This window comes from Puma concolor, chromosome D2 (genome assembly GCF_028749965.1).
Source record: "Puma concolor isolate L17-30 chromosome D2, mPumCon1.1.hap2, whole genome shotgun sequence".
NCBI classification, from domain to species: domain Eukaryota; kingdom Metazoa; phylum Chordata; class Mammalia; order Carnivora; family Felidae; genus Puma; species Puma concolor.
This window is the reverse complement of record NC_141677.1, coordinates 65,430,671-65,443,994: the sequence shown is the minus strand read 5'-3', so window position 1 is coordinate 65,443,994 and position 13,324 is coordinate 65,430,671.

Below are 13,324 nucleotides of genomic sequence, written 5' to 3'. Positions count from 1 at the left end.
CTACATATCCAAAAGCCAATGAAATCCTTTTGTGCATGGATTCAAAATTACCCTTGAAAAAATTTTGCAAGGACTATTACTTAAAAGCACTTTTATGTGGAGAGATTACCCAAATACACCCACCCTTACACACATGTAATCTTCCCTATTAACAACATCAGTCTATCAGAGTTATACAATTGTTACAGTTGTTGAACTTACATCGGCACAACATGATTCTCCAAAGTTTACATTAGGGTTCATTCTTGGTGTTGTGTGTTCTGTGGGTTTGGACACAGCATGTGTCTATCATTATAGCATCATAAAGATTACGTCACTGCCCTCAAATTCCTCCAGGCTCTTCCTAATCTTTTCTCCTTCACTCTCCCAAACATTGGCAACTACTCATTTTTATATTATCTCCATAGTTGTGCTTTTTCCAGAATGTCATGTAGTTGGAATCATATAGTATGTAGCCTCTTGAAATTGCTTCTTCTACTTAATAGTATGCATTTAATGTTCCCCCATGTCGTTTCATGGTGGAATAGCTCATTTATTTTTAGTACTGAAAGATACTCCACTGTCTAGATGTACCATAGTTTATTTATCCTTTCACTTATTGAAGGACATCTTGGTTGTTTCCAAATTTTGACAAATATAGATAAAGCTGCTATAAATCTCAAGTGCAGATTTTTGTGTAGACATAAGTAATCAACTCTTTTGGGTATATACCAAGGAACACACTTGCTGGGTCATATGGTAAGGGTAGGTTTGGTTGTAAGAAACTGCTAAACTCTATTTCAGTGTGGCAGTACAATTTTTCCATTCCTACCGGCAATGAAGAGAGTTATTCTTGCTCCAAATCCTTACCAGCATTTGGTGTTTTCAGGGTTCCAGATTTGACTTATTATAATAGATACGTACTGGCATCTCATTGTTACCTTAATTTGCATTTCCCTGATGATGTATAATGTGGAACACCTTTTCATGTGTTTGTCATGTGTATATTGTTGATAAGTTGTCTGTTAAGATCATTGGCCTATTATTTAATCTGGTTTATTTTCTTACTGCTGAGCTTTGTTTTTTGTCTTTTTTTTTGTAACAGTCCTTTATCCCATGTGTCTTGTAAATATTTTCTTCCATTCTGTGGCTTGTATTTTCATTCTCTTGACTGTCTTTCACAGAGCAGAAGTTTATCATGTTAATGAAATTCAGCTTCTCAGTTATTTCTTTCATAGATCTTGCCATCAATGATATACCTAAAAAGTCTTTGCCAAACCCAAGGTCATATAGGTTTCTCCTATGTTATCTCCTAGGAGATTTATAGTTATGCATTTTACATTCAAGTCTGTGATCCATTTCGAATTAATTTTTGTGAAGGATATAAGGTCTGTGTCTGATTCAGGTTCTTACATGTAGATGCCTAGTTGTTCTAGCATGATTTGGTGAAAAGAACACCTTTGCTCTATCGTATTGACCTTATTCCTTTGTCAAAGATGAGTTTACTGTATTTATGGGAGTGTATTGTAGGGTTATCTGTTTTTGTTACATCAATCTACTTGTCTACTTTTTCACTAATATCATACTGTCTTGATTACTGTGTCATTATAGTAAGCCTCAAAGTCAGGTGGCATCACTCTTCCCACTTCGTTCTTCTTCAATATTGTATTGCCTATTCTGGGTCCTTTGCCTCTCCATATACACTTTAGAATCAGATTGTTGATATACCAAAAATAACCTGCTGGTATTTTTATTGGAAGTGTACTGAATCTATAGATCAAGTGGGAAAGAACTGATATCTGATAATATGGATCCTTACTCTCCATGGGCATAGAATATCTCTACATTTATTTAGGTCTTTGATTTCATTCATCAGAGTTTTACAGTGTTCCTCATACAGGTATTATATGTATTATTAGTTCTATACCTAAGTATTTTATTTTTTGAGATGTAAATATAAATGTTATGTTTTCAATTTCTAATTAAATTCCACTTCTTCATTGCTGGTATACAGGAAAGCAATTGCCTTCTCTGTATTAATCTATACTCTGTAACCTTGCTATCATTGCTTATTGGTACCTGGAGTTTTACTGTTACTTCTTTCAGATTTTCTATATAGGTGGTCATGCCATCTAAAAACAAATACAGTTTTATGTCTTTGTTTTTCCAATATGAATGTTTTTTCATCTTTCTTTTTTTGCATTATTTTTACTCCAGTACAGTGTTGAAAATAAGTGGTGAGAGGAGACATCCTTGCCTTGTTTCTGACCTTAGCTGGAAAGTGCAAGTTTCTTACCATCAAATTTAATGTTAGCTATAAATTTTTTAATATTATCCATCAAGTTGAGAAATTTCCCCTCTACTCCTAGCTTACCTCAAGTTGTTATCACGGATGGGTGTTGGATTTTGTCAAATGATTTACTGCATTTTTTTATAAGATCGTGTGATTTTTTTCTGTTAGTCTGTATATGTGATAAATTACCTTAATTGATTTTCAAATGTTGAAACAGCTTTGTATTACCTGGATTAAAACCCACTTAATGATAGTGTATAATTAACTTTATTCATTGTAGGATTTGGTTTGTTAATGTTTTGTTGAGGATTTTTGCATCTATGTTCACGAGATATATTGATGTGTAGTTTTCTTGTCAGTTTTTTTTCTGGTTTTGATATAAAGGTAATGCTGCCCTCAGAAAGAGTTGGGGAATATTCTCTCTGCTTCTATTCTCCTTAAGAGATTTTAGAAAATTGATATAATTTCTTCCTTGAATGTTTGGTAGAATTCACCAGTGAACCCATCAGGGTCTAGTGTTTTCTATTTTAGGAAGTTATTAATCATTGATTAAACTTATTTATTGGATACAGGTATATCGTCTATTTCTTTTTGTGTGAGTTTTGGGAAGTGGTGTCTTTCAAGAAATTGGTCCATTTCATTTAAGCTATCAAATTTGTGAGCCTAGAGTTTTGTTTTTTTTGTTGTTGTTTGTTTGTTTGTTTCTTTAAGTATTCCCTTAATGTCTGTAGAATTTGCAGTGATATTCCCACTCTCGTTTTTGATATTAGTAATCTGTATATTCTCTTTTTCTAGTTAACTTTGCTAAAGGCGTATCAAAGTTATTAATCTTCTGGAAGTACCAGCTTTTAGTTTCATTTCTTTCTGTTTCTTAAGAATCTATTGGTTTCTGTTCTTATTTTCTTCTGCTTACTTGCCATGTGATTTGCTCTTCCTAGTCTCCCAACATGGATACTTACATGCTTGATTTTAAATCTTTCTTTCTAAAAGGTACCTTCAGTGCTATAAATTTCCCTCTATGCACTGCTTTTGCTGCATTCAAATAATTTTGATAAGTTGCATTTTCATTTCCATTTAATTAAAAATGTTTAATTTCTCTTGTGACTCCTTTGACTCTTGTGTTATTCAGAATTGTGTTTTTTAATCTTTGCATACTTGGGGATTTTCTCATGGGATTTTCTCTTTGGGATTTCTGTTACTGATTTCTAGTTTAAGTCCATTGTTGTATGAAAAAAAAATACATTGCATGATTTCTTTTAATTATGGTGTGTTCTGTGACCCAGAATGTGGTCTATCTTGGTAGATATTTAATATTAGTTTGAGAAGAATGTGCATTCTGCTGTTGTTAGATGAATTAGTCCATAGATATCAATTATATGCAATTGATTGCTGTTATTGTTGAGTTCCACTATGTCCTTACTTTTTGTCTGCTACATGTGTGCATATGTATGTGTATATTTTACATAATCACCTGTATGTCTTATTTAAATATGGGGAAAATATGAAGGAATCCATCAAGTTGCTAACTTTGGTTTCAAGTAAGATGAACAAAGAGATGAAGGGTATTGAAGTATGAGGACAAAAGGGAAAATATATAAGAAAAAGAGAATGAGAAAGAGAAGGAACAATGAAGAATAAAATCTATGTAGATCTAATAATCTTAAAATTAATGGATGGTATCTCAGGCTAATAGGATTTTAGGTCATTTTAAATTTATTGTTATACTTTATTCCCTCATTTCCTATTTTAAAATGAGCATGCAATGTTTACACAAACAGGAAAACGGGCACCTGGGTGGCTCAGTTGGTTAAGCCTCTGACTCTTGGTTTCTGCTCAGGTTACGATCTCATGGTTTGTGAGTTTGAGCCCCACACTGGGCTCTGTGATGACATTGCAGAGCCTGCTTGGGATTTTCTCTTTTCCCTCTTCGCTGTTCCTCCCCCGCCTCTCTGACTCTCAAAATAAATAAATAAATAAACTTAACAGGAAAACATAATAAATCTGATTTTAATGGATTGGAAAAACTTTTTGAAAGAAAATATTTATGGTTGAAATCTAAAAATGTTCTTGTTTAACTTGAAACAATTTAATCTTATACCTGAAGGGCTTATGAATTTCAAATGGTGAATTTTGACCTAAAGGAAACTAAAGGAAAAAAAAAATACATAATTGAAAAAAAAAAAGTTGGTATTTAAACCATAGTCTACTTTGGGAGGTTTTTTTTTTTTTTTTTTTTTCAGGAAAATAACTTGGAGGAAAAATATAACCACAAAAGCACATTTATCTAAAGCTTTATATTTTGAATACATGGATTATCTGTCCAAAGAGCCATCCCAGTGTTTAGTATAGAATGCCTTCTCTATTTTTCTTCCTCCCAGCAATAAAGCTGTTAGGAAACACAATAAAGACTATGCATAATGCCTGGTGAAATGGTGAGCTGTGAGTTAAAGAACAATCATAATTTGCTAATTTTTCCAAAATGCATTTAAAAATCCTTTCACATTAATCTCTGTGATTCACAAAGAAGGGAGGCAGGCTGGCAAAGTTTAAATGATTGAAAATGATGCCGGTGGCCTTCTGCAAAATCTGATTACAGCTTTGATGATTGATAGCTTGCCATTAGCACAGAGGGGGAAAAAGCCTAGAAATTGAACCAAGTAAATCAAGCAAAATCTTTCTAGTTTATAGAGAACACTTAGACATGATTCAAAAATGTTTTAACCAAGATTTCATTTTCTGTAAATATATGTTGCCTTCGAATATGAAGTATTCATTTCAGTGACTTTCTCCTGAACTGCACTTTAATCTTAACTTCACGAAAGTCCAGCTTGCCCTGCCACCTTCCCCAGCCTTCAAGGCTGGTGTGATTTACTTAAGTGACAGGGTACCAATCTATTTGTAGTCCTGTTTTCATTTGGCAACTTCTATGGAGTGCGTGTTACTGGGGAGACCTGAACATCGGAAAAAATCAGGAGGTGAGTAAAGAATCTCCCTTTTTCTTAGAAATTCCCTTGTATTTGCTAAATGCCTCATGTCAATTTGACATATAGGACAAGTTGTTACAGCTCATTAATTTGAGCATTAGTGCATTGATGATACATTCATACTTCTGCATAACACCATGGACCAGAAAAGACCATTCATAGTATACCACAACTACAAAAGATTTTTTCCAACGGACTTTAAGGAGAGAATAACTATCATGGTGGGATTCACTATCAACATGACACAGGCCATATTTTAGCAAACTTTCAATAATTAGTCAGATGAGTTGTGTACAGTCATGGAGAAAATATTTGTACATTTGTATACCATTCTTGTTTGTGTGTAAGATAATTAGTTACTGTGTAATAGTATTGAGGGACCCACCATGTCTTTATTAGCTAAACATATATTCACTAACATGCTGGTAAACATCTGCTGACATTCACTGTCTCCAGAATCATAAAAAGTTGACTACATGTCACTGTTATAAGCACTTACTCTATGCCAACACTGTAGGGCCAATATTTACAGAGCACCTGCAATGTGTAAGACTGTATGTAAGGTCATTGAAGTAGAGGCCTTGGCTGTGTTGTTTATTTTAAGTTGAACAAAATGGTTAGTATAGAGTAATTTTGTTTCCTGTGTACACATTTTTAAAATTAATACATTAAGCTATACAATTCTTGTTTTTCAGTCCCCCTCCTCCCTAGAAAAACCTAGGAAGTAAGTGCTTTTACTGACCTTCTTTTAAGAAATTTAAACTGGGGGCACCTGGGTGGCTCAGTCGGTTAAGCGGTGGACTTCGGCTCAGGTCATGATCTCACGGTCCGTGATTTCGAGCCCCGCGTCGGGCTCTGTGCTGACAGCTCAGAGCCTGGAGCCTGTTTCAGATTCTGTGTCTCCCTCTCTCTGACCCTCCCCCGTTCATGCTCTGTCTCTCTCTGTCTCAAAAATAAATAAACGTTAAAAAAAAAGATTTAAAAAAAAATTTAATCTGAAATCTAGAAAAGATTACTACTTTCCCATAAACACACAACTGATGAGTGTCTTAGAGTATTGTTTTCCAGGTAGTTTGAATACTTGAGGACATAATTAGTCACTGGAAATTTTAAAGAAATATAAGATGGCCAGAAAAGAGAGGTTCTAAAATTAAGTCTAGGAACAAGTCAATGAGCCTCTTTGACCTCAAGATATTCTCTCTAGTTACCTACCTTTGAAGTTAGGTATTGGGATTGTTCTGTATTAATCTCCTGTCGCTGCTACAAGTTACCACATGCTTGGTGGCTTAAAACACCACACATTGTTTATGTTATGGTTCTGAATAACGAAGAAAAAATGGGTTTTTTACTAGGCTAAAATGGAAGTTTTGACAGGGTCGTGTTCTTCTGGAGACTAGAAGAGGATCTATTGCCTTTCTTTTTCCAGCTTCTAGAGGCCATTCCTTCCTTGACTGGAGATCTCTCTGCCATCTTCTGAAGCAGCAATACCCAGGGAGTTCTTCTCAGGTGGCATGACTGTGGCTGTAGCTTTCAGTCTTCTCTCTCTCTCTAACTCTTCTTCCCTCTTGTACTTAGAAGGACTCTTATAATTGCCTTGGGCCTATCAGATAATCCAGACAACTTCCTACCTCAAGATTTTTATCTTAGTCATAATGAAAGTGTCCCTTTTGTTATATGAGGTCACCTATTCCCAGGCTCCAGGGATTAGAACATGGATATCTTATTAGAACATGGGGCTTCTTATTCCACCTGCTACATGGTCCATACAGAGAATAAAAATAAGTTGGGAAAATACCTCAGAGGCTTTATTTGAATTCCTCAAGAAGTAAACCAATCAGCATCATTCCTCTAAAGCAACAGAATATTAAGATTGTTCAGGAATATGTGTTTTGAGTAAATCAAATTCTTACTTACTGAGCACAATTTTGCCTGTATTTGGTATTCTGGATTTATGGGTAAAGACATAAACTGCTGATGGAGGTTCACGTTGTCGTGGATCTGAGGAAATCACTGTGGAAGAACAGTTTCATGCACTTGATTTCATATACAAAAGGGTTCATGCTTCAAAAATGGAGAGAGTTGGAGGGCTCCCTTTTCCTGTTTGAAGGACAGTTTTGTATAAATTTGTGGTTAGATCCTTATTGCTTCTCAGGCCATTTTGATTTCTCTACCTGAATCTTGGGAACACATTAAAACTAGACTGGAGTAATATCCATTTAGTCACCTTGCAGGCAGTCTTTTAGTAACCCAAATCAAACTGTTCATCTAAGTCGGGTTATTTTTCTTCAACGTGACTTTCCTTATATTGTTTTCCTGTTCACATTTGTGATTCAATTTCTGTTGTGTACAGGCTTACTCAGACTTGTATTCAAAATTCTCCTAGGTTGTTCTCACATGAATTTTTAAACTTTCATTATTCTCTTAAGGGAGATTTTGTTTTCCTTTACATTTTATTCCAAAACGTGATAAGGGATGTTTGTAGATGCCCAGGAGCAAAAGACATGGTCCTGGAAAGATCTCTGGACTTCTTTCCCCAACTTCACTTAGAATACCTCAGCTTTATCTGGCTTATGCATTGGGTTTCACTGCAAGGTTATTGTTGAAAATAAGTTTCCATAGGTGTTTTAATTATATTGGCTTTATTATACTGGTTTATTATACTATTTAATTATACTGGTTGCTCTCTATGAACTATTTATTTCATCAAAGATGCCTCTTGACTGGCCAGCAAATATCTCACACAAACTGGCTTTTTACATTTTTTTCTGTCTTTTCCCCCTATCCTACATTATTATTCCCTATCCAGATCCTTCATCCTCAAGGGCAAAATCAAGTTTCATCTTATGTGTGAGACTGTCCCTGGTCACTTCAGCACAGAGTGATCTCCCTCTGGAACACTAAGTGTGGCACTTAATCATATATTTCTTGTCTGTCATATCCTTGGTGCTATGCACAAAGCATGGCATGCAATGGTTATGTCAGTGGTTATATGCAATGGTTATATGGTGTCCCATGGAGGAAGAAAGATGGGCAGAAGGAAAGACCAAAGGAAGAAAGAAAAATGTTTCTGCATGCATTATGTTTAGGTGTTCCTAAACTTCCACTGTTTGGTTGGCTTAACTTTTTAGATGTAAATAAAAATCTACCCCGCTGGTTTACAGGAAAGAGAGAGGACAGCAGGTTTCACATTTATCACCTCCTCTATGATGTGCTGGGTGCATTATATGATCATCCTCTTTAATTTAATCTTCATAGCAATGCTTTGAAGTTTCACCAAAGAGGAAATGGAAGCTAAAAAAGTTAAGCAACATTACTCATGTCACACACACTAGCAGGGCTTGAATTCAAATCCCAGAGTCTGTATGCTCTCTGGATTTTTTGGCAAGCTCCCATGAAGCTAGTTACTTCTTTCTAAATGTCACTGAACATCTGACAGGAAGAAAATACTTATATTGTATTTTTATTGTAGGAATTTTTGTATTGTAGGAATTTTGTATCGTAGGAATTTTATATTGTAGGATAAACAAATGAATTATTGAAAGCATTATTAAAGAAGGATGATGTTAATGTCTTTTAATAAACTACTACTCTTCTGTGGTCTACCACTGCCATTGTCATGCCCTAGCTGTTAGGAGCCCAGACACTAGAGCCATCTGGCCTTACCTTCAGTTCTCACTATACCTCACACAAGCCGTAGATCCACAGTTAAATTACTTAGGCTTCTTTGCCTCAGTCTTTTCATTTGTTACAGGAGGAAAGTAGCTGTATTTACTTCTTAAGGTTATTGGTAGGATTAAATGCATTTATCCCAGCTCTTAGATGATAATAACATTTATTGAGTGCTGCCTGCTATCACTGCTTCCACCAACATTTATTAAGTTTTTAGTAAATGCCTAGTGTTATGCTTGCATTGTGATTATAAACCACCTAACAGCCCTATAAGCTGAGCATTTTTACCATTCCCATTTATAGATGAGGAAGCTGAAACTTAGAAATTGCTTGCCCAAGGTCATTCAAGTAGTAAATAAAAGAGCTGGACTCAAGCCCATGTCTGTCTGACTCTCATGATCTAAATGACTGAGACTTCATGAAAACATTGGCCTCTATCTTGTCTGTTCTGGCTGGGCTTTTGCTTCCCTGTCTTCTGTCAATGGATTCTCTCCTAACATATGTTCATTGTGGCAAGTGTGGCAAGTCCCTTTTCTCCACATTATTGTCTCCATTCATTGCTTTCTGACTATAACTAGTGTCCCTATGACTCCCCCGCTTTGTTGTCAGATCTGAGATTCTACCAAATTGGGAGGTCGTTTGAGTGTTGTCCTTGCCATTCTGGTTTCTCGTTCTTGTGATTTGTATCAACTGTATTTTACACACACACACACACACACACACACACACACACACACACACAGAGTCTTTCTGCTTTGGGTTTCCTGAGAAAATTATCTATTATCCAAATGGAATGACATCAGTTAGTCCCAGCACCACAGATTTCTATAAGTGTCCTCAGGGCTCAGGGGATATCTTCAACTAAAATAGTGCTCCCAGGAGAGTCCTACTTAATTTTCCCTACTAAAAGCAACTTACCGTAAGCAATGTTGGTAAGGCTGTGTGCCAAGTATGTTAATCTACTGCCTGGAAAATGCTTCAGCCTAGGCTGATCTCTATGACTCTGATGCACTTGTGATCTTCTTAGGAATCACCCAGGGATGGAATACAAAGCAAAATACCTGAATTAGAAGGCTGTACTTTCATAGTTACAACAGTGAAAACTCTTACCTTTCTTCATTCTCTCTCTTATCAAAGGCAGAGAGACCTTCACAGACCGTTTTGCTGATTCCTGAGGCAAATGAGGGCAGTTATTATGTAGATCACCTACTGTGTACGACTCAACATGCATGTATTTAGACTTTTTTCACAGATACAGGGCTAGGAGCTCAGAATACAAGCACCTAGAGGTTTTTAAGGAGATGGGAATCCAGTAATCTCAGATGAATAATATGTGACTTGGCATCAGTTTTCTCATTTAATCCTCATAACAGTCCTGAAAAAAAGAAATTATTATTTCAGTTTTTACACATGAGCAATGAGAGTCTCAAAGAGGTTTAGTATCTGGCATTTTAATTCAGGACTATTTGGTTCTGAAATCCATGCATCTTCTACTGTACCACTGCCTTCTCCAGTGCCCTCTGCCAAAAGGGAACTTTTGTATAACGTTTGTACTTAGGATTGCAACTTTTGCATCAGACAGATCTCAGTTCAAGTACGAGCTCTGCCACCTATAACCTCTGTGACCTTGGGTGTGCACACATATACACACACACATGTATATGTTTTTCATATAAATCTACATTATAGGATTGCCATGTGTATTAAATGAGATGCTGTGTTAAGCCTGTTATAAACTGAGTACATGGTAGATACTTATTAAACGGTAGTTACCGTTACATCATTATTAGTAAAGGGAATTTATGTGGGTCTATCCTGGCTATAGTAAGGAAAACACCATGTGAAATGTAGCTCTCTTCTTCCACAGAGCTAAGATAAAGAAATGGAGTTAGCTGGTGGGTGAAGTAGGACCTGGTCAGCAGGACTTCTACCATTAACATGAATGAGTCTGCTCCATCCTTCCCTAAGTCCTTCAAGTTTACTGTTCCTTTTATAGAATGATCCTTTTGGAAATCACAGAATAAGGAAAGTGTCTTCTTATCCTTCATGGCAGATCTATACTGAAACTGATTCTCGATTATTCAGTGTCAAGCAATAAAATATTGAGGAAGTTCCATTAAAATGCTAGGTTTTTAGTTAAATGAAGTAAGCCTGCGGAACCTGGTAAGACAATGCACAACCTTCTTGCTTTATGTGACTCTGTGGCACATTTGCCTAAAGAAAGAGAAAAAGTATTCCAATAATACTCTTGAGGAGCTTGAATGAGTACAGGATCAATTCTGACCTTTTTGTCCTTAGTGATCCATAAATATAACTTCTGATTTGGAGACTGGATATGGAGTACACCTACTCATTCTCTATTTCAGCAAATATCTATTGAGCTCTTTGCTGTAGTTTCTTCCATCATGTGGAAATGACACTCTGGTGCCCTTCATTCAGTGTGTGTCACATGCTTATGATACATACTTGAGTAATAGAAGGTTGTGTAAAGTATTATTATAGTTCTAGCAGAAAGGATAAAGGTATTCAAAAAAAAAAAGATGGTAAAGGACAATACAAAAGTAATAACTATTTTGTACCGGTGAGGTTATAGGGAATTTTGGTGCGAATGTGTGTATACTGTCCATCATTTATATCATCATACCTTTGTCTATGACAAAACTCCTAAAGTCATTTTTGACTGAGCTCTATCTTTGTTTTACATATATCATGTCATTTAATCTTAGTTACTCCTTATTCTTTATTTTTATTCTATCCTCGCTCCCAAGGTGATCTCATTCAGTCTTAGGACTTTCAGTGTCGTCTATTTCTGATGACTCTCAAATTTAATTTCTATTTCTGCCTTCTCCCTTGAGCTCCATACACAAACATAGAGTTATTCAGCTTCTTATATTGAATATCTGATAGGCATCTTGATAGCAGAATGTCTTAAACCGAACTTCTGATACCTCCTCGACAAACATACTTCACTAATTTTCTTAAAAATTTTCTCTTTCTGTTAATTTCAATCTCTACTTTCCAACAACTTGTTAAAGTAAAAAGCCCGCGTGCCATCCTGGATTCGTCACACGTAGATCCAGTGAGCAGGTTTCATGAGCTGTATTTTCAAAACCTATCCCCAGTCTGCACACTTCTATTATTAGCACCCTGATCCAAGCCGACATTCTCTCTGACCTGGAAGACTCTGTTGGTCTCTAATCTGGTCTCCTGCATTTTCACCTGGTCCTTTTTACATCAATTTTCCACGCATTAACTACGGTGACATTAAAAAACCCCACACCAGTGCACTAATCTGCTCAGAACCATTCAGTGGTTTCCCATCATACTCAGAATAAAATTCTTACTGTGACTGAATAAGACTCTCTCTGATTAGCCATGGATTACCTCCTTGACCACATTTCCTACCCTCTTCCCCATTCGTGTTGCATTAGCCACACTGGCCATTTCATGGTTTCCTGGGCACGCCGACTTGTTTGTATCTCAGCAGCATGCTATTCTATTGCCTGGCCGACTCTTCTACTACCTTTTCCTAAGGCTTACCCCCTCACTTCATGTATATCTTTTTAAAATGTTTCCTCCTCAGAATTCTCATCTGACTGACACAGATGGAACGCCCACCTTCTCTTCCCATTTCCCTTCTACTTTTAGCCATTCTTTATCTTCACCTGAAATTACATACACGTATATTCACACATGTCAACACGTATCTATATTCTAACTTATATGACTTCTTTGGTATATGTCCTTAGTATATGTTCCTTGTAAAACTCTTTCCCTTCAAGATTACGAATACCTCATGATCTGGAACCATGTCACAGTCTGTACCTATTGCACAGATCAGCGTATAATAATTACTCAATAAATGTATGTCAAATTGAATTGAATCAATACAGTGCCCTTCACATTTATTACTCATTTGCTTGTATAGATTTTTAAATTGACTAAAAGATTAAACAGTCCATCTTTGAGGGCTCATGCAAAGCATTAAAACAGTTAAAATGGAAATACAGGTTTAGCTCCCTGCTTTCAGTTAAATGCCAATCCTTGCTTGGAAGATACACTCTGGTAGCTTACATATATATGTAACAGATCTTTAAGCTCGATATTGAGTAAATATTTTTATTGCCAAATTTGAGTTGAGGAAATTGAAATTCTGCATTGACTTTTAGTGTCATAAACTGTAAAAGCACAAATGATTACTAGAGATTAACTAAATCTACTTAGTAGCTGGGAGAAACTAACAGAATTCCCAAAGTTCTTACAGATTCCATGGCTACAAGCCAAAATGATGGAGCATTGGCCATGTTGGAATAAAAAGATTTTATTTTTCTGATATACGTTTTTGGACTTTGTCCATGAGTCTGTCTTGTGTTTTGTTCTCGATCGGGAAGGTGGCATG